The following is an 18,861-nucleotide window of genomic DNA, read 5'->3' on the forward strand; positions in this document are numbered from 1 at the left end:
TAATATTTAGAGGTAACACAGAGTGGAGCTGGAGGAATACAGCAAGCCAGGCAGCATCAGTGGAACAGGAAAGTTGACGTTTTGGGTCGGGACCCTTCTTCAGAAATGAGGAAGGGGGAAGGGAGCTCTGAAATAAATAGAGAAGAGGGATAGGGCTGGGGAAGGTAGGTGGGATGGTGATAGGTGGGTGCGGGTAGGCAGTAGAGCAAATTGGTCAGTGAGGTGGGAGGAGCGGATTTTTGGGAAAGAAGATGGACAGGTTGTATCAGGTCAAGGAGGCCAGGATGAGCGGGAGTATTGGTCATGGGATGAGGCTAGGGGAGATTTTGAAACTGGTGAAGTCTACATTGAGACCATTGGGCTGTAGGTTTCCAAGGCAGAATATGAGGTGCTCCAGTCCTCCAGTTTCTAGGGGGCATCATTGTGACACTGGAGCAGGCCTAGGATGGACATGTCACCCAGGGAGTGGGAGGGGTCTTTAAAATAGTTCATGACCAGAAGGTGTTATGGTTTGTTGTGAACAGAGCACAGGTGCTCTACAAAGTGGCCTCTGAGCCTCCGCTTGGTCTCCCTGATGTAGAGGAGGCCTCATTGGGAGCATTGGTTACAATGCAACACATTGGCAGATGTGCAGGTGAACGTCTGCATGATGTGAAAGGTTTTACTGGTGCCTTGGATGGGGGTGAGGGGGGACATGTAGCGGCAGGTGTAGCTGTAGCGGTTGCAGGGAAAGGTGCCGGGGTGGTGGGGCTAAAGGAAAGTGTGGAGCAGACAAGGGAATCATGAAGACAGTGGTTCCTACAAAGGAGAAGTTGTTAACTTTCCTACACCTCTGATGCTGCCTGGCCTGCTGTGTTTCTCCAGCTCCACACTGTGTTATCTCTGACTCCAGCATTGGCAGTTTTTACTTCCTCTGATATAATATTTGGATATGGTCTCCCAAATGCCCAGTACAATAGAAGAACAACACCTTTGCTTTAATATTCAGTTCCTCTTCGAATGAAGAATTTTTTTTGCTTCTTCATGCATACTACCGTGTATTGACTCATTCATGAGAACACCAAGATCCCTCAGCACGTTGGAATTTTGCAGCTGTTCTCTGTTTAGATAATATTCTGCAAAATTCCAACAATTTTACATTTCCATGCATTATAAAATCATAAGATATAGGAGCAGATTTAGCTGATTTCCCCCATTAAGTCTGTTCCACCTTTCGATCATGGTTGATATGTTTCTCAACTTCATTCTTCTGGCTTCTACTGATATCCTTCAACTGCAAGGTGTTTACCCACTCACTCAATTTATCGATCCCCTTCTGCAAACCCCTTACCATGTCTTCATACTTCCCTCAACATTTTTAAAAAACTTTCTCACCTATCATCCTGTCATCTGCAAAGTTAGCTACCCCCCCATGCCTTCATTCCCCTCACCCAAGTCATTGTAAAAGGTTTCAGCCCCAGCACTGACACTTGCAAGACCTCATTTGTCATGTGCTGCCAGTCAGAAAAAGAGCTATTTATGCATGCTCTTTGTTTTCTGCCAACCAGCCAATCTTCTACCATGCTCATATTTTATGCTATATGCCATGTGCTTCAACTTTGCGTAATTTGTGGTACCTCATCAAATGCTTTCTGAAAATCTAAATACAGTATGTCTACAATCTTCCTCTTATCCACAGCACTGTCGCCTGAAATTTAGTTTGTTTGTGCATTCCTGTGTCTCACTTCATTGATTTCCCTAAACTGGATAAACTTACAGGTGACTTTCTTCCCAATATGTAAAACTTCCAGAATGGTGTAAATGAAAGAAGAGTAAATGATATCAGTCAATTTGATGACACATCAGTTTTGTTTCTTGATGGTTTCATGAACTGGCTCAATCTTTGGTCAGATGATATTGTAGCAATGTAAGGGCATGTATTTCCTTTTTTAAAATCTATTTTAGTACATGAAGGATCCCAGGTATTAGAAATCAGATGTTGTGTCAAAGAATGATATACCATTTTTATCATTATCATAGGCCTCCTCTTGGTCTCAGTTGAGTAGCAAGAGACTGTGAGAGATCTACAGCTGGGTACAGTTAAGGGCTGATCAGGGTGGATCATCAACTCTAGAGCAGACCCCTGATGCAGTTTGTAATTTCTTTGTACAGAATTATAATAGATTCATGAGTGCAGTGAAAAGTTTACAACATCGCCACGTACAACGAAATTTTAGGTACAAAGGTACCCAGGTACAGGATGTTAAGAATATGTTATAAGAATAAAGAAATAAAAAGATCAGCATTACAGTCCTTCATGTCATCTTAGGTACAAGACAACTTAGGTAAAAAAATCCTTTCAAAGATATTCCTTTCAAATTTCTCAATTCTTTTGCAGTTAACAGTTTCACACTCAATTTCTACCACTATATGAGCTTTCTATTTTTTTGGCCAGTGACAGTTGTCCAACTGTACTTCGTATTTAGTGAAGAGCAACATCCTAATGCCTGTGCATCTGACTGTAAGCAATTGCAACGTAAACAGGAAGACTACTCTGGAAGAATACGTGTATGAAATACATATATTGACTCAGTGCTCCATCTGCAGCCTTGCCAAAGATATCACACTATTCGCCAGTTTTTATCACTTCCATATGGACACAGCATCAGTTTATTATTGGTCAGATTATCCAGGTTGTCCGCCTATGATACAATGAGAGTCACCATCTCAAATGACCAGTCTGGACATTGTAAACAAAGTGGAGCTTCTGGAAGAGGCACAACCGCTCAATTCTTTAGAGTTACAGTCAATACATTGATTTACTGGAGCTGAATGCTTTTGGCAATTTTGTTTGGTATTTGGACGCTGCTGCCCATAACTTATACCTTCAGTTTACCTGGTGAGAAAGTCAGTTAGGTTGCTGCTAAAGGAACGGCAAGAGTTAATCATGTTTTCTGCTCATGTGGAAAAAATTTATTAGCTTTATGCTGTTTCTCTTGCTGTGTTCAGGAGAGTGGGTTAAAAGGGAAATATTACATGAGCAAGGTTGGATATTGGCGGTGTGTCAGCTGATCACCTTCAACTGTCTATCTGTCCAGTTTCCGTTGGAGATAGATTATTAATTGCAAAACTATGGTAAGAAAATACACAACGAAGATAAACTAAATTTACGTCATCTTTGATAACAAAGTGTGAAGCTGGATGAACACAGCAGGCCAAGCAGCATCTTAGGAGCACAAAAGCTGATGTTTCAGGCCTAGACCCTTCATCAGAGAGGGGGATGGGGGGAGGGTTCTGAAATAAATAGGGAGAGAGAGGGAGGCGGACCGAAGATGGATAGAGGAGAAGATAGGTGGAGGGGAGAGTGTGGGTGGGGTGGTAGGGAGGGGATAGGTCAGTCCGGGGAGGATGGACAGGTCAAGGAGGCGGGATGAGGTGGGAAATGGCGGTGCGGCTTGAGGTGGGAGGAGGGGATAGGTGAGAGGAAGAACAGGTTAGGGAGGCGGGGATGGGCTGGGCTGGTTTTGGGATGCAGTGGGGGAAGGGGAGATTTTGAAGCTTGTGAAGTCCACAATGATACCATTGGGCTGCAGGGTTCCCAAGCGGAATATGAGTTGCTGTTCCTGCAACCTTTGGGTGGCATCATTATGGCACTGCAGGAGGCCCAGGATGGATCTTCAAAATCTCTCCTTCCTCCACTGCATCCCAAAACCAACCCAGCTCGTCCCCACCTCCCTAACCTGTTCTTCCTCTCACCTATCCCTTCCTCCTACCTCAAGCCGCACCTCCATTTCCCATCTACTAGCCTCATCCCGCCTCCTTGACCCATCTGTCCTCCCTGGACTGACCTATCCCCTCACTATCTCCCCACCTATGGTCTCCTCTCCACCTATCTTCTCCTCTTTCTATCTCCAGTCCACCTCCCCCTCTCTCCTTATTCCCCTCTCTGATGAAGGGCCGAGGCCCGGAACATCAGCTTTTGTGCTCCTAAGATGTTGTTTGGCCTGCTGTGTTCAACCAGCTTCACACTTTGCTATTTGGATTCTCCAGCATCTGCAGTTCCCATTATCTCTTACCTCATCTTTTACTTCTCAAAATGTTTTGATGCTTGTAGTATTCAAATACAAGTGAATGTATTTTTAACCTATGATTTATTCATTTACTATCCAATTACAATAAATAGGTAATAGATATTACCCTACATTTACACTTACAAATCCAATATTTTAAAATTTGTATATACTTTATTAAAAATACAGTAACCATCCATTTTGCTGATTTTATTTGATTTTATGTATACTCCCCTCATGGTGACCATATCTGTGACATAAATTGTTTGCAATTTGAAAATTATAGATATAAGAAAATAACCGATGAACAAAAGTTATATTTATTGCACTGTGTTCATTTTTTGAAATTACTTGTATATTTTCTGTGCGACTTCAGATAATAATAAATATATCCTAATTTCTCTTTGGGCTAAGTACTCATTTGTGCAATACACAGGCAAACTTTTCAAATGTTTTGCCTTTCTTGAAACATTTTGTTGATTCTGTATTACACTTTCACTTGGTTAGCTGAAATTGAATATTATCAAAATAGTAATACTCACAACTGAACACATAAAGAATATACCAACCAGTATGTTGAAAATGGAAATAAAAACTACTAATTAAGAATTACGGACGTACAAATTCAATCTGGGCAGTCAACTAAATTGTTCTGAATATTTTTCAGAAATTCTTTCGGCTACCTTTTGTATTTTCCATGAAGCTGATAACAAGGTTGTCAATATGATGAAAACATAAAACGTGAACTTTTGGAAAGAAAAGCCTATGCCTGTCTGTGAAGTTCATGTCTGAGTTCTCAGAGTTTCTAAAGCCAAGTGTCTGAGTTGAAAAGATGGAGCTAAGTTCGCAGACTACAACTTTGGCATGCATTGATACCTACACATTCCAGACTTTTTTCAATAATGAACAACAAAGCTTGCTGCCTCTTTATTAAAGCAGCTGAAACTGGAAGACAGATGCATGTGGAAAGTCATGGATAAGTCACCGGCATAATTTTAACTACCTTCCTGCCTGGTAGATTTAGGCCAATTGGCTAAGGTTAAAATTGACCCTTAGGTTTTATACATAGATTGCTTACTTTTGAAATTTATGTTCTTTGAAGTGGTTATGCTTTTAATAATTCTGTTACAGAGGCAGGTACATCCAATTCTCTCAATTATTGTCCTTAACTTTTCTCAAGAATATTAATCTGACAACATTATTTCATTTTCATATTTTAATACATTATAATTAGCAAAGAATAATAAACAATGGAAACACTGGATGGACTGGATTACATTTAGATCTTGGTAGAAGTTTCCTTAGTATCTTGTAATGCAAATTGGATTTTTTTTGTGAGCATTACATTGTTTGACTTTACAGGGCTTGATTGCTTTGAGTTGCCCTGGAAATATGTGTTGAAGTGAAATGGAAGAGATGAGCAATTTTGGCTTCAAGTCTATATTTCTGCAAAGTCAAAAATCACTGCAAAGTTTTTGAGCTGCTCACATGGGGATAGAACATAGAACAGTGAAGCACAGGACAGGCCCTTTAGCCCACAATGTTCTGTTGAGCACGATGGCAAATTAAACTAATCCCTACTGCCTGCCCGTGGCCCATACCCCTCCATTCTTTGCTTTTTCATATGCTTCTCTACAAGCCCCTTAAATGCTCTTACAGTATCTGCCTCCACCAACCCCCTTGGCAGCATATTCCAGACACCTACCGCTCTGTGCATAAAAACACTCATCTCCTCAAATCTTCCAATAAAAATGTCAACGTCTCCCATATTTTACAAAGCTTTACCTTTTAACACCACAGGAAATTTGCACATTCAAATCTCATAATCAAATGCAAACAAGTAGCATTTGTAATATTTTGGTAGCCTTTAAGGACACCAAAACTACTTTCGTATGACTGAAATAACTACACAGAGGCCAGTATCCCATCATCAAGTCACCCTTTATTTACATGCCCACAGTACACTGGCTTATGGCCAACCAGTTCAGAGTCAGTTGCCAAATGGATGCAATGCTGAACCCCTGTTTATATCGGTCAGCTAGGTTTCCTGATTGGCCCAGGTTAACAAGCCCAATCAAGGATTTCATAGTCAACAAGATCCATCAATTTCCAATCACTGCAGTGACTCAATGTCGTTCACTTACTTCCCTAATTCAGACTTGAAAGCTTAATGTTCATGATTTCTAAACAGAATAAATTTGGAGAATATTAATCCAGACTAGTTGCTTTCTTCATAATTCATAGCTTGTAAAAAAATCTTGTCAAATGAATTAAAATTTAAATAAAAGAAAGATACACATACTTTTTAAGTGTGAAGCACATAGAACAAAGAACAAAGAAAATTACAGCACAGGAACAGACCCTTTGAACCTCCAAGTCTGCGCTGATCAAGATCCTCTGTCTAAACCCGTGACCTATTTTCTAAGGGTCTGTATCCCTTTGCTCCCTGCCCATCCATGTTCCTGTCCAGATACATCTTAAAAGACACTATTGTGTCTGCGTCTACCACCTCTGCTGGCAACGCGTTCCAGGCACCCACCACCCTCTGCGTAAAGAACTTTCCACACACATCTCCCCTAAACATTCCTCCTCTCACTTTGAACTCATGACCCCTAGTAATTGAGTCCCCCACTCTGGGAAAAAGCTACTTGCTATCCACCTTGTCTATACCCCTCATGATTTTGTAGACCTCAATCAGGTCCCCCCTCAATCTCCGTCTTTCTAATGAAAATAATCCTAATCTACTCAACCTCTCTTCATAGCTAGCACCCTCCATACCAGGCAACATCCTGGTGAACATCCTCTGCACCCTCTCCAAAGCATCCACATCCTTTTGGTAATGTGGTGACCAGAACTGTATGCAGTACTCTAAATGTGGCCAAACCAAAATCTTGTACAACTGTAACATGACCTGCCAACTCTTGTACTCAGTACCCCATCCAATGAAGGAAAGCATGCTGTATGCCTTGTTGACCGCTCAATTGACCTGCATTGTCACCTTCAGGGAACAATGGACCTGAACACCCAGATCTTTCTGTTCATCAATTTTCCCCAGGACTTTTCCATTTACTGTATAGTTTGCTCATGAATTAGATCTTTCAAAATGCATCACCTTGCATTTGCCCGGATTGAACTCCATCTGCCACGTATCTGCCCAACTCTCCAATCTATCTATATTCTGCTAATCTCTGACAGGCCCCTTCACTATCTGCTACTCCACCAATCTTTGTGTCATCTGCAAACTTGCTAATCAGACCACCTTTACCTTCCTCCGAATCATTTACATATATCACAAACAACAGTGGTCCCAGCACAGATTCCTGTGGAACACCACTGGTCACAGGTCTCCAATTTGAGAAGCCCCCTTCCACTACTACTCTCTGTCTCCTGTTGCCTAGCCAGTTTTTTTATTCATCTAGCTAGCACACCCTGGACCCCATGCGACTTCACTTTCTCCATCAGCCTGCCGTGGGGAACCTTACCAAAAGCCAGTCACTTAATTGTCAATTCAGTCCATCGAATCTGATCCAGGTTAAATCTGAATTATGGTAACACAGGGTCGAGTTGGAAGAACACAGCAGGCCAGGCAGCATCAGAGGAGCAGGAAAGCTGATGTTTCAGGTCAGGACCCTTCTTGGTCCCAACAAGAAATGTCAGCTTTCCTGTTCCTCTGATGCTGCCTGGCCTGCTGTATTCCTCCAGCTCCACATTTTGTTATCTCTGACTCTAACATCGGCGATTCTTACTATCTCTAAATCTGAATTAAGTTCAAGATCAAGACAGCACACAGCATCCTAAAATAGGTTTTATGCAATAGCAGATGGTTATTTTGGACCACTGCTTTAGGTGCTAAAGAGATGGACAAGATGGGCTTTCAAGATGCAAAGTCAGCTTATACCCCATTTAGTGCAAGACCCATCCTAATTAGAAAGTTAAATACTGTGCAAAGAACAGAATCTGGCAAATCATTAAAGGGCAGTTTGACAATACAATTGCCTCTGATCATTCTTAAAAGTGATTGTAAACCATATTGTGGATAATGCTTCCTGTAACAATCTACCCAAGCAGCAATCAACATGAGTAAACAGGTAACTCCTGAGAATTTTGAATGGAACTTAATGATGTATTGCCTTGCGTTGTTCATTTGCTGTTGGAGATTTGAGCACAATTTTTGGAGCACATCAGGAGACTTTATGGGACTTCACCAATGCTCTATTAACTGTTTCCTGGAAATCTTCTCAGGATTTTCCCTAAAAGTGCCACTTTATTAGACATCCTATAGAAGTACCCAGGAGAATGGGTGCTCTTGGTCACTGACATTTTGTTAGTAGCACCCTCGATTGCAAGAAAAATGTAAGGAGGAGGTAAAGGCAGGCAACAATTGTTGCAGGAGATAAGGACAGGAGGATGAGGTGAATTGTTTCCTTGCTGTGGAAACAGGACATACTACCTTCTCTAGTCTTCCTCTGCCAATGCCAAGCCATGCCCAAGAGAATTGAGAAGAGATAGGAAATGAAACACTTTCTGGGCTATTTGCTATTCTCAAAACTGATACTCAGCATTAGAGATTACTGCGATTGACGATAGCATTAAAAAAATGCAGTTTAGACCGTGACACAAATTGTCAAGGGACTGCCTATAAGTTTTTGTTGAGTGGGGAGTGAAACAAAAGGTAGGAATGCCATTGTTAAAGGAGATCCCATAGTTAGCAGAACACATAGGCATTTTTATAACTGTCAATCTGAGTCCTGCATGGTGTGTTGCCTCTTTGGTGCCAAGGTAAAGGACATCACTAAGAGCTAGTAGGATATTCTACAGAAGGAAAGATGTGAGCCAGATGTTGTGTTGTAAGTTTGTATCAATGATGCAGAGAGGACAGTTATTGAGGTTCTGCAGTCAGACTTTCAGCAGCTCTGGAGGATGTTAAAAAGTAAGGATCTTGAAAGTAATCATTACAGGATTACCCCATGCAACGTGATAGCAATAATAGGAATAAGATAATAAGGAAGATCATGTTATATTTGAGGCAGGATACAGGAGTGAGGGCCTCAGATTCTTTGGACTTCTGGGGCAGGAGAGATAGGTTGCAACAGAGGAGAATGGTGATTAATTGCCTGATGATGAAGATTACTCGTGTCTGAGAGGATATAAACTAGGGAGAGAGATAGAGGAAAAAGTCTGCATTGAAATCACAGTATTGTGTAAGAACAATGGAGATTTGAGACTGTGGGGCTTTAGTTACCCAAATATCAATTGGTTTATGTTAAAGTGGAATGAAGTGGAAGAATTTCTGAAAATATTTAGCAGTACTTTCTTAAATAGTATGCCTTCAGTCCAACTAAGAAGGATGACTTCTAATGTTGTGGGGAAACACTTTGGTTAGAGTGATCACCACATCATAAGTTTGGATGGTAACAGAGCAGAGCAAGGAACAATTTAAAGCAGAACTTGAAATTGGAAGAAGACTAACATCAATGGGATAAGAAGGAATCTAGCTAAAGTAAAATGGAACCAAAGTGTGACAGGAGAAACTGTAAGAGAATAATGGGTGATCTTTAGGGAAAAGATGCATAAGCTGTTGGCAAGACTCAGGCAACAAGAATAGTGAACCAATCACAAGATTCTTTTGATGATGTGATGAATTTGAAGATGCATATCTGTGAATTCTTCAAATGGAAATCAAACCAAATACAGTATATTGGGACAGGAAGTTAAGTGAAGAGGAAATTAAGAATGGCAAATAAAATATGAAAATAGAATGGCAGCTCACCTGAAAGTCCACTGATAAATCTTCCATTGATATATAAGTAGTAACCACGTAGTAAGTACAAATATCAATAGAAGAGGAGTCAGCAGAGTTACTGGATGGAGTGGAATAATTAGGAGTGGAGACAGTAGTAGAGCTTGGTGGAAGTTTCTAATCTCCCCTAGATATGATGGATATGCCAGAGGATTGGAAACATGCGACCTTGGTTCAAGAAAAGGCATAAGGACATTCCTAATAATTAGAATCATAGAACGTTCAGCCTGTTGCGTCTATGCTGGTTCTCTGAAGGGCCAAATCTCCACATGACTTTGCCCTGCCTTTTCACTATAGCACTGCCACTGTTTCCTTTTCAAGTAATGATCCAATTCCCTTTTGCAAGCTTCAATAACCCTACCTTTGCGACATTCTCAGGAATTCTAGATCTGAACCATTTGCCACCTGATAATATCGCTCTTGATTTTTGCCAATTACCTTCTATCCATACCCTCTGATTCTCAATCCTTCCACCAGTGGGAACAGCTTCTCACCATTTAAAAAGTCTAAATTCCTCATTATTTTCAAAACATCTATCAAATCTCATATCAAGTCATATCTTAATCTTCTCTTCTCCAAGGAGAACAGTTCTAACTTTTCTCATCCTTCCGCATCACTGAAGTTTCCTCTTCCTGGTGCCATGTGCATTAATCTTTTCTGCACACTCTCCAATCATAGAATCATAGAATCCCTATAATGTGGAAGCAGGCCATTCAGCCCATCAAGTCCACACTGACCCTCCGAAGGCCATCCCATCCCATATTCTTTCGCATTCCTGAAGTGTGGTACTTAGAACTGGTTGCAATACCCCATTTTAGGCAAAATCAGTCTCTTATACAGGTTTAATATAATTCCCTTGTTTTTGTACTCTATGCCTCCACTAATAAAACTCAGGGTGCTGAATGCTTTATTCTTCCCGCCTGAAAATTGTTTTGCCATCTTCAATGATTCATTCACATATATCCCCAGGTGCCTCTGCCCCTGCACTCCATTTGGAATTGCACCCTTTATTTTGTATTTTTCTGTGATCTCCCTATCAAAATGAATCACTTCACAGTCCTCTGCATTACATTTTATCTGTCACTTGTACACACATTTCAACAACCTATTTCTTTTTAAAGTTCTACATTCACCTCCTCGTGGTTCACAACGTTTCCAAGTTTTGTACTATTGCAGATATTGCAAATCTTTGTCATTAACGTATATCAGGAGAAGCAGGCTTCCTAACACCTATCCCTGGGGAACTCTAAGAATCTTAGTGTTGCCCAAACACACATTCACCAGTGCAGCTTGCTTCTTATTACTCAGCCATTTTCACACATGTATGTTACAGGCCAGTCAGTTTGACATGAATGGTGGGTAGAGTTTTAGAAACATCCAAAAAATTAATAGACCCTTCAAGACATTTGACTTAATTACAGAGAGCCTGCATGGATTTGTAGTAGGCAGATCATGTTTAACTGATGTAACTGATTTTTTTTAGTGAAGTAACAAAGAAGTGGATGAAGAGAAAGCAATAGATGTTGAGACTGAAGATTTTAAGAAAATATTTGATGAAAGTCTGTGTTCCCCAGATGTTCCTTCTCCAGTTGCTGAGGTCTTGGATGAGAAGTTCCCATGAGTCTATGGATATATAGAGCTTTTCAGAAAGGCTTAGAAGAGTTTTTGAAATGTTTCCTCTGCCTTCCTGGTAACTGTATAAAATATAAAATGCAAACTTTGAGTGCAGTACTTGTTTTGGTGTCTTGTATCAGCCAAGTGAATGATGGGACCCACCCGACACAATAAGTTGATTATGACCAATGCCTAGACACTGATATTACAGCTCCTGACCTACAAATGGATTTGCAGGATTTTGCAGAGGCATCACTCGTACTACTTTTTAAGGGATTTGAGTTGTCTGCTGGACATGTTCTATGTCTTAAACACATACAGGAGTAATGACACTGCTTCTCTGTAGGCCATGAACTTGGTGCAGGCTTGAAGTCTTGGTCATCAAACACTCTATTTCTTAGATGGCCTGAAGCTGTTTAGTTCACATTGTCCACAAGCTCACTGTGGATCTTGATAGTTGGGACACAGTATCATGCAATGGAAATGGGTTTTGTACAGCACCTTTGTCTTCTGGATATTTAACCGAAGGGCCATATTCTCAAATGCTTCTGTGAAGGCAATGGTGATCGTCCGCGCATGCATTAACATTGCCTGCATACTACAGCTCAATGACAGAGGTTGTCTTGTTTTTGCACTGGGGATGATGCAGTTTGCATGCTTTCTCACTTGTCGATCAGCTCTGAGCCAATAGGTAGCTTCATGAATGTGGGGTGGAGTGCTGTGGCAAGGAAGATGGAGAAAAGGGTTGGTGTGATGGCACAGCCTTGCTTGATTCCAGTTTACACATGCATTGTATACTGGAGTACAAGAGAGAAATATCAAAATTTGCTGATGATATCAACCTGATGTGGTAATTGTAGCAATTTAGCTACAAGGTTGTGTTGAAGAGCAGGGTTCTCCATGGAGGGGGCTGGTTAATTTACTCGAGGCACACAGGATAATGTTATGATTTATTGAATGAATACAAATCCCCAGAGCTGAGTGATCATCTTGTTAGCTGCTGAGTTTAAAATAATTTATCTGCTGCTTTGTCTGTAGAGGAGACACTCATTTCAGCATTGTTTGCGTCTTTCCACAAGTGCATAAATGACTTGTACAGGGATCCTAGCACTATAGATTTGTTCTTCAGGGAACCTGGCTTGTGTTAAAACTGTTTAATAAGAACAAAATAACAAATAGTTTAGATAAAGTAGACTCATTCCCATAGCTGATGGCATAAGTGCTAGGGGAGACAGAATTAAAATTTTGGGAAGAAATGTGGCCAGGATGCGAAGGAGAGCATTTTCTATATAGCGGATAGTCAAAACCTGGAAGTCATGCCTTCAGAAGGAAATTGGATGGGCACCTGTGATAAATAAGTTTGTAGGTGTATGAAGACAGAGTTGGGAAATGGGACAAGTTAGATTGCTCTACAAAGAGGCAGCATGGATTCAATGGGCTTAAAAACCCTCTTTCTGTGCTATAAATTACTCCAACGTGTGCATTGTCCTCCTTGGTCTCCATTCCATCCTGACACCTGCCATTATGAATCAAACAATTCACTCTGCATATTTAGTGGAAGTTGTAGAGCACATAGACTGTTCCACAAAAATTGCATCAAGGTGCAATTTGAGTAGAAAACCTGCAGTTTTCTGAATTAGTGAAATTATGGAATTAACAACTTCGGTGAAAGTTTGCGCTGAAACTGAACATCCACATAGGCTTGTCTTATCAGCTCAAAACCCATTTAGCATCTGTTTTAACACTACATCAATATAAACCTAATCTTCTTAGCGAGGAACAAGTTGCAACAGCACAGAATCTTTGTTCAGGCATAAACCAGGAGGAATTGGGCAGCATAGTAATGTAGTGGGGCACTAATACGACCAGAACCTCAAAGTCAACCTAATCATAATACAAAGTTTGAGCTCTAGAGGTGAATAATATTTGCCTTAGGAACTGTCTATTGGTGTCACTACATGATTTAAAGCACTTAGAAGCTTAAAGAGTAAATTTGCTTGGAGTGAATTTCAATTATGAAAACTTTTAACCTAGTCAAAAACAGCTGAAAGGAATTGTGCAGGCCCCAGAATGACTTGTTTTACAGATGCAGCTATAGAAATTTTATTGGAACAGGTGAGCTGGGAAGGGAACTGTTATTAGGAATAAGAACTCTAAGACCTCACATAATCTCAATTCAGTGCATGGAATGAGGTTATAATGAATATGAATGCAGGTCTGCAAGTAATACTGCAAGAAACAACAACCTTGCCAGATTGGTCCACATAACCTTTACCATCCTTACCTTATGTTAAATCAAGCTTCTGGAAAGGCACGGCTGCCTTTTATATAATCCTGCAATATTTTGGATGTTCATTATCAATGTTCATTGTGAAACAGAATATTGTTATTAATATTGAATTTCAAAAGACAGTTATGTTTTGAAACATACTTTTAACTCAGAGTAGGGAAGAATTTTACTCAGAACTGCATATCTGAAAATAGGACCATAAAGTGGAGCAGATGGCATCCTGCCCCTGCAAGAAAAGCAATTATAACAAAACCAGTATAATTTATGTTTTCTACGGATCACCGTTTTTGCATCTTCATCCATATTTACCTTGTGTGATTCTGAACCATATTATAGTAAATACAAAAAATGAAAACTGGTCCTGTAATTTCTTCATTCAGGAATCATTCAGTAAAAATTGATTATTCAATTTATGGATCCGCAAGGATGTTTAAAAAAAATCCCCACAGTGTGGCCCTTTGGCTCAACAAGTCCACACTGACCCTTGGAGCATCCCACTTTTACCCATCCCCTATACTCCACACATCCCTGAACATGATGGACAACTTAGCATGGCCAATCCACCTAACCTGAACATCTTTGGACTGTGGGAGGAAACCAGAGCACCCAGAGGTAACCCATGCAGACACACGTAGAATGTGCAAACTCCACACAGATAGTTGCCTGATGGTGGAATTGAACCTGAGTCCCTGGTGCTGTGAGGTAGCAGTGCTAACCACTGTGCCACCCAATGTAATAATATGCTCACAGAATCTCCTCCACTCACATCTTATTTGCCCCCAAAAAATCCTTCTATCTAATGTAGCTGAAAACTCACAGCCAGTATGGATTACATTTTGACAAATGGCCATTACTTTGTTTTGTTAGTAAATTGAAATTTTCATCTGTTATTGTTTGTAGGAAATTTACCAAAACAAGAGGAAGAATACTCAGATGAGATAAGAGTATGTCCAATGTTTGCATTCTAAATAGGATAGCCCCTGAAAATGGATGCAGGTATCACAATGCACAATTAAAAGTGTTTGTCAAATGCACACCAACTTTGTGCCATCAACTCATTCCCATGGCTGTACGATCAAACAGCGTGGACCATGCTTTAATTAACTGGACACATTGGCAGAGCTCATATTGTGAGTGACTAGCACCATTGAAAGGTAACCTGTAGTTCCTCAAAGGGAGGCAGTAATGGCTGGAGCAGGTTCTGGGAGTCATGGTTGAAGAGACCCTGGCCTGGGAAAGTTTGAGGAATGGCACTATATTGATGACAATAGGATCCTATGTGTCTAGGTATCTAGGGAGATGGGATCTTCATGGTGACCACAGCTGGTATAGGAGTTAAACCTGCATTGTTGGCATCACCCTGCAGGCAAACCTGCCATTCAGACAAATGACCTAACTGACCCTCCCCCTTAACGTACTACTCAGCATGATAAAGGCTGACCAAAACTGGTGAAAGATCTGAATGAGTCTGGGTACCAATCTTCAACTTTAAACATTTTTTATTTTCTTAGGAGGCAAACTGCGCGCACATATGAGTGCTTTAGTTTTTAGGGATTGTTAAAATCCATGTTTGAAAAATTATGAATCCCATCTTCTTTAACCTAATCCAATAGACTTCACCTGTACTTCTGAAAACAGTAATGTCCTGCAGAGGGCTCTCTCAGACCAGCAGCATGTTCAGTTAGCATTTCTGTTGTCTTATTAATGGCAATTGGAAACTAATAAAACCACCTAATTTAAATGTAATTCTTTATGAGATAACTCTTTCATTTGACTATGATCAGTAGATTACTCTTATAAAGTTTAGTATTTTGACATACTTACATCATCTTTCAGTATCACCATAAGCTGAAGACTATGTCAATAATTCCCCTATAATTTCTATTAAGTTAACATCAAACATAAAGTTCGTTCATGCTAAAATGTAGAAATGTGTTTGCCATTTAATGTTTTGTGGGGTAATTTCTCAAATTAATCTTGTCAAAAGTAGTTGCTTTTAAACGTCATTTTAAGTCTCAGTCTACATGAAAGTTCTTGGGGTAAATTCCTTCCTGCGCATTAGCTTTTTTCTGGAACGGCTGTCAAAGAGGCATCTAATTGAGTACTGCAATCAATCTGCACTGCAAATGACACTGGAGATGAAAATTGTCTTTTAACAAATAGTTATTACGCTTTCTTTCCTCTAATGTGAACACCTGAAGAAATTACTTTCAAAAAAATTGTACATTTCAAAGCTAAGATGGCAAGAATTACAGATGCTAGAGTCAGAGGTAACAATGTGTGGAGCTGGAGGAACACAGCAGGCCAGCCAGCATCAGAGGAACAGGAATGTTGACATTTCAGGTTGGGACCCTTCCTCAGTAAAAGCTGTGTGTTTTTTTGATGTTGTAATATGTCAGTAATTATGAACAATAAAAAATAATTTAAGTAGCATTTTAGTGTACATAAATATACAAGTGACACTTAAAATTACATACTGAATTTGACGGGGCATTGGGCCATGGGGTGTGTTGGCAGTGTTCTCAATATAGACTGTAACAAAATACAATAAGACATTACTAACCTTTGTTAATGAGGGTGCAATTAGCACATTAAATTCATCATCGATAACAGTGAGGTTGCATTTTGAGATAGAAAAGATAAATAAACCACAAGCTACTTGGAAAATTAGTATCTAATTGAGGTGGCAGAACAAAGCGGTATCTGGAAATACATTGCAAAAGTGACTATGTATTTTAATAAGGCCTTAGCAAAGTCAAGCAAAGATCTGGGGTTCACTACTAGGGGAAATAAATATAGAAAACTGGAGAAGTTATGCTTGGTCCTATAAAAATTTCACTGTACAATGCTTGAAATCTTGTCATTAATTCTAGTTTCTATGTTAGATAAAGGACATGGAAGTGTTGAAGAAAGTGCAAAAAAATGTACTTGAATGATACTAAAACTGACAGTCAATAGCTACTGTTAAAGGTTGGACAGATTGGAATAGTTTTCTCCAGAAAAATATTGAGATTACCCAGAATACACCTCCTCCCACCCACCCTCCTGCAAAAATTCCATCCCCTATTCCCAATTCCTCCGTCTCCGCCACATCTGCTCCCACGATGAGGCATTCCACTCTCGCACATCCCAGATGTCCACGTTCTTCCAGGACCGCAACTTTCCCCCCGCAGTGGACGAGAACACCCTTGCCCGCATCTCCCGCATTTCCCGCAACACATCCCTCACACCCCACCCCACCACAACTGCCCCAAGAGGATCCCCCTCGTTCTTACATACCACCCCACCAACTTTCGGATATAACACATCAGCCTCCGACACTTCCGCCATCTACAATCCGACCCCACCACCCAAGACATTTTTCCATCCCCACCCTTGTCTGCTTTCTGGAGAGACCACTCTCCCCGTGACTCTCTTGTCCACTCCACACTCCCCTCCAACCCCACCACACCCAGCACCTTCCCCTGCGGCTGCAGGAAGTGCTACACTTGCCCCCACACCTCCTCCCTCACCCCCATCCCAGGCCCCAAGATGACTTTCCATATTAAGCAGATGTTCTCCTGCACATCTATCAATGTGGTATACTGCATCCACTGTACCCGGTGCAGCTTCCTCTACATTGGGGAAACCGAGCGGAGGCTTGGGGATTGCTTTGCAGAACACCTCCGCTAGGGTCGCAATAAACAACTGTACCTCCCAGTTGCAAACCATTTTAACTCCCCCTCCCATTCCTCAGACGACATGTCCATCATGGGCCTCCTGAAGTGCCAAAATGATGCCACCCAAAGGTTGCAGGAACAGCAACTCATATTCTGCTTGGGAACCCTGCAGCCCAATGGTATCAATGTGGACTTCACAAGCTTCAAAATCTCCCCTTCCCCCACTGCATCTCAAAACCAGCCCAGCTCGTCCCCTCCCCCCACTGCATCCCAAAACCAGCCCAGCCTGTTCCCACATCCCTAGCCTGTTCTTCCTCTCACCTATCCCTTCCTCCCACCTCAAGCCACACCTCCATTTCCTACCTACTAACCTCATCCCGCCTCCTTGACCTGTCCGTCTTCCCTGGACTGACCTATCCCCTCCCTACCTCCCCACCTATACTCTCCTCTCCACCTATCTTCTTTTCTCTCCAACTTCGGTCCGCCTCCCCCTCTCTCCCTATTTATTCCAGAACCCTCTCCCCATCCCCCTCTCTGATGAAGGGCCTAGGCCCAAAATGTCAGCTTTTGTGCTCCTGAGATGCTGTTTGGCCTGCTGTGTTCATCCAGCTTCACACTTTGTTATCTGAGATTACCTTAGATGGCTTTAGAATAATGAGTTGATAGGGCACGTGTAGATCGGAAAGAAGATGGCTCAACATCTGCAACAGACCAGAATTAATGTCTTAGCACAGGCCTTAAATCCAATTAACAAAATTCTTTACATAGATGGTGATTAGAGTGTAGAGTGCATTAACCTAAAGACTAGTTAGGGTGACTAACATTGATGAACCGGATAACCATAGCATGGAGAAAGGAAGTAAAGGATATGTTGATGAGCTCAGCTGCAAGAGGTAGGACAGACTCATGTGAAAGACAAACATTGGACCTCTTGTGCAAATAACTTATTTTTGTTCTGCAAATATTATGTTATGAAGAGGAAAGGAACTTCTGTGAAAAAGTGACCAAAAGAATGATAGAGGGGGCATTTTAAGAAGAGGGTTTAAGTGAAATGGGTTTTGAGAGCTGAAGGATCCACCATCAACAATGATATAGGGAATGGAAGGATATGCGCCAAAGGTTCACAACAAAGGCCTAGAAGCCAACACTGGAAATAGGTCACAGAAAATTGAAGAATTTAGCTGGTGTGAGACCACAAAGGGATTTATTGCTGCGAGTTGGAGATTTATTTACTAGGGATTAAATCCAGTGTAGATTAGCAAGGATTACACCGAGGGGTAAATGCAATTTAGTGCATGGATGACAGAATTTTGGGTTACTTGTAGTATATTGAGTGTTTTTATAGGTGTTAGGTAAGAGGCTATTGCAAAAATGAAGTGTAAAGGAGACAAGGGCACTTTTGATGGCAGTGGAAAATGGAGAAAGTGGAAATCTTACAAAGGTCGAAGT

This window comes from Stegostoma tigrinum, chromosome 18, assembly GCF_030684315.1.
Source record: "Stegostoma tigrinum isolate sSteTig4 chromosome 18, sSteTig4.hap1, whole genome shotgun sequence".
NCBI lineage: Eukaryota > Metazoa > Chordata > Chondrichthyes > Orectolobiformes > Stegostomatidae > Stegostoma > Stegostoma tigrinum.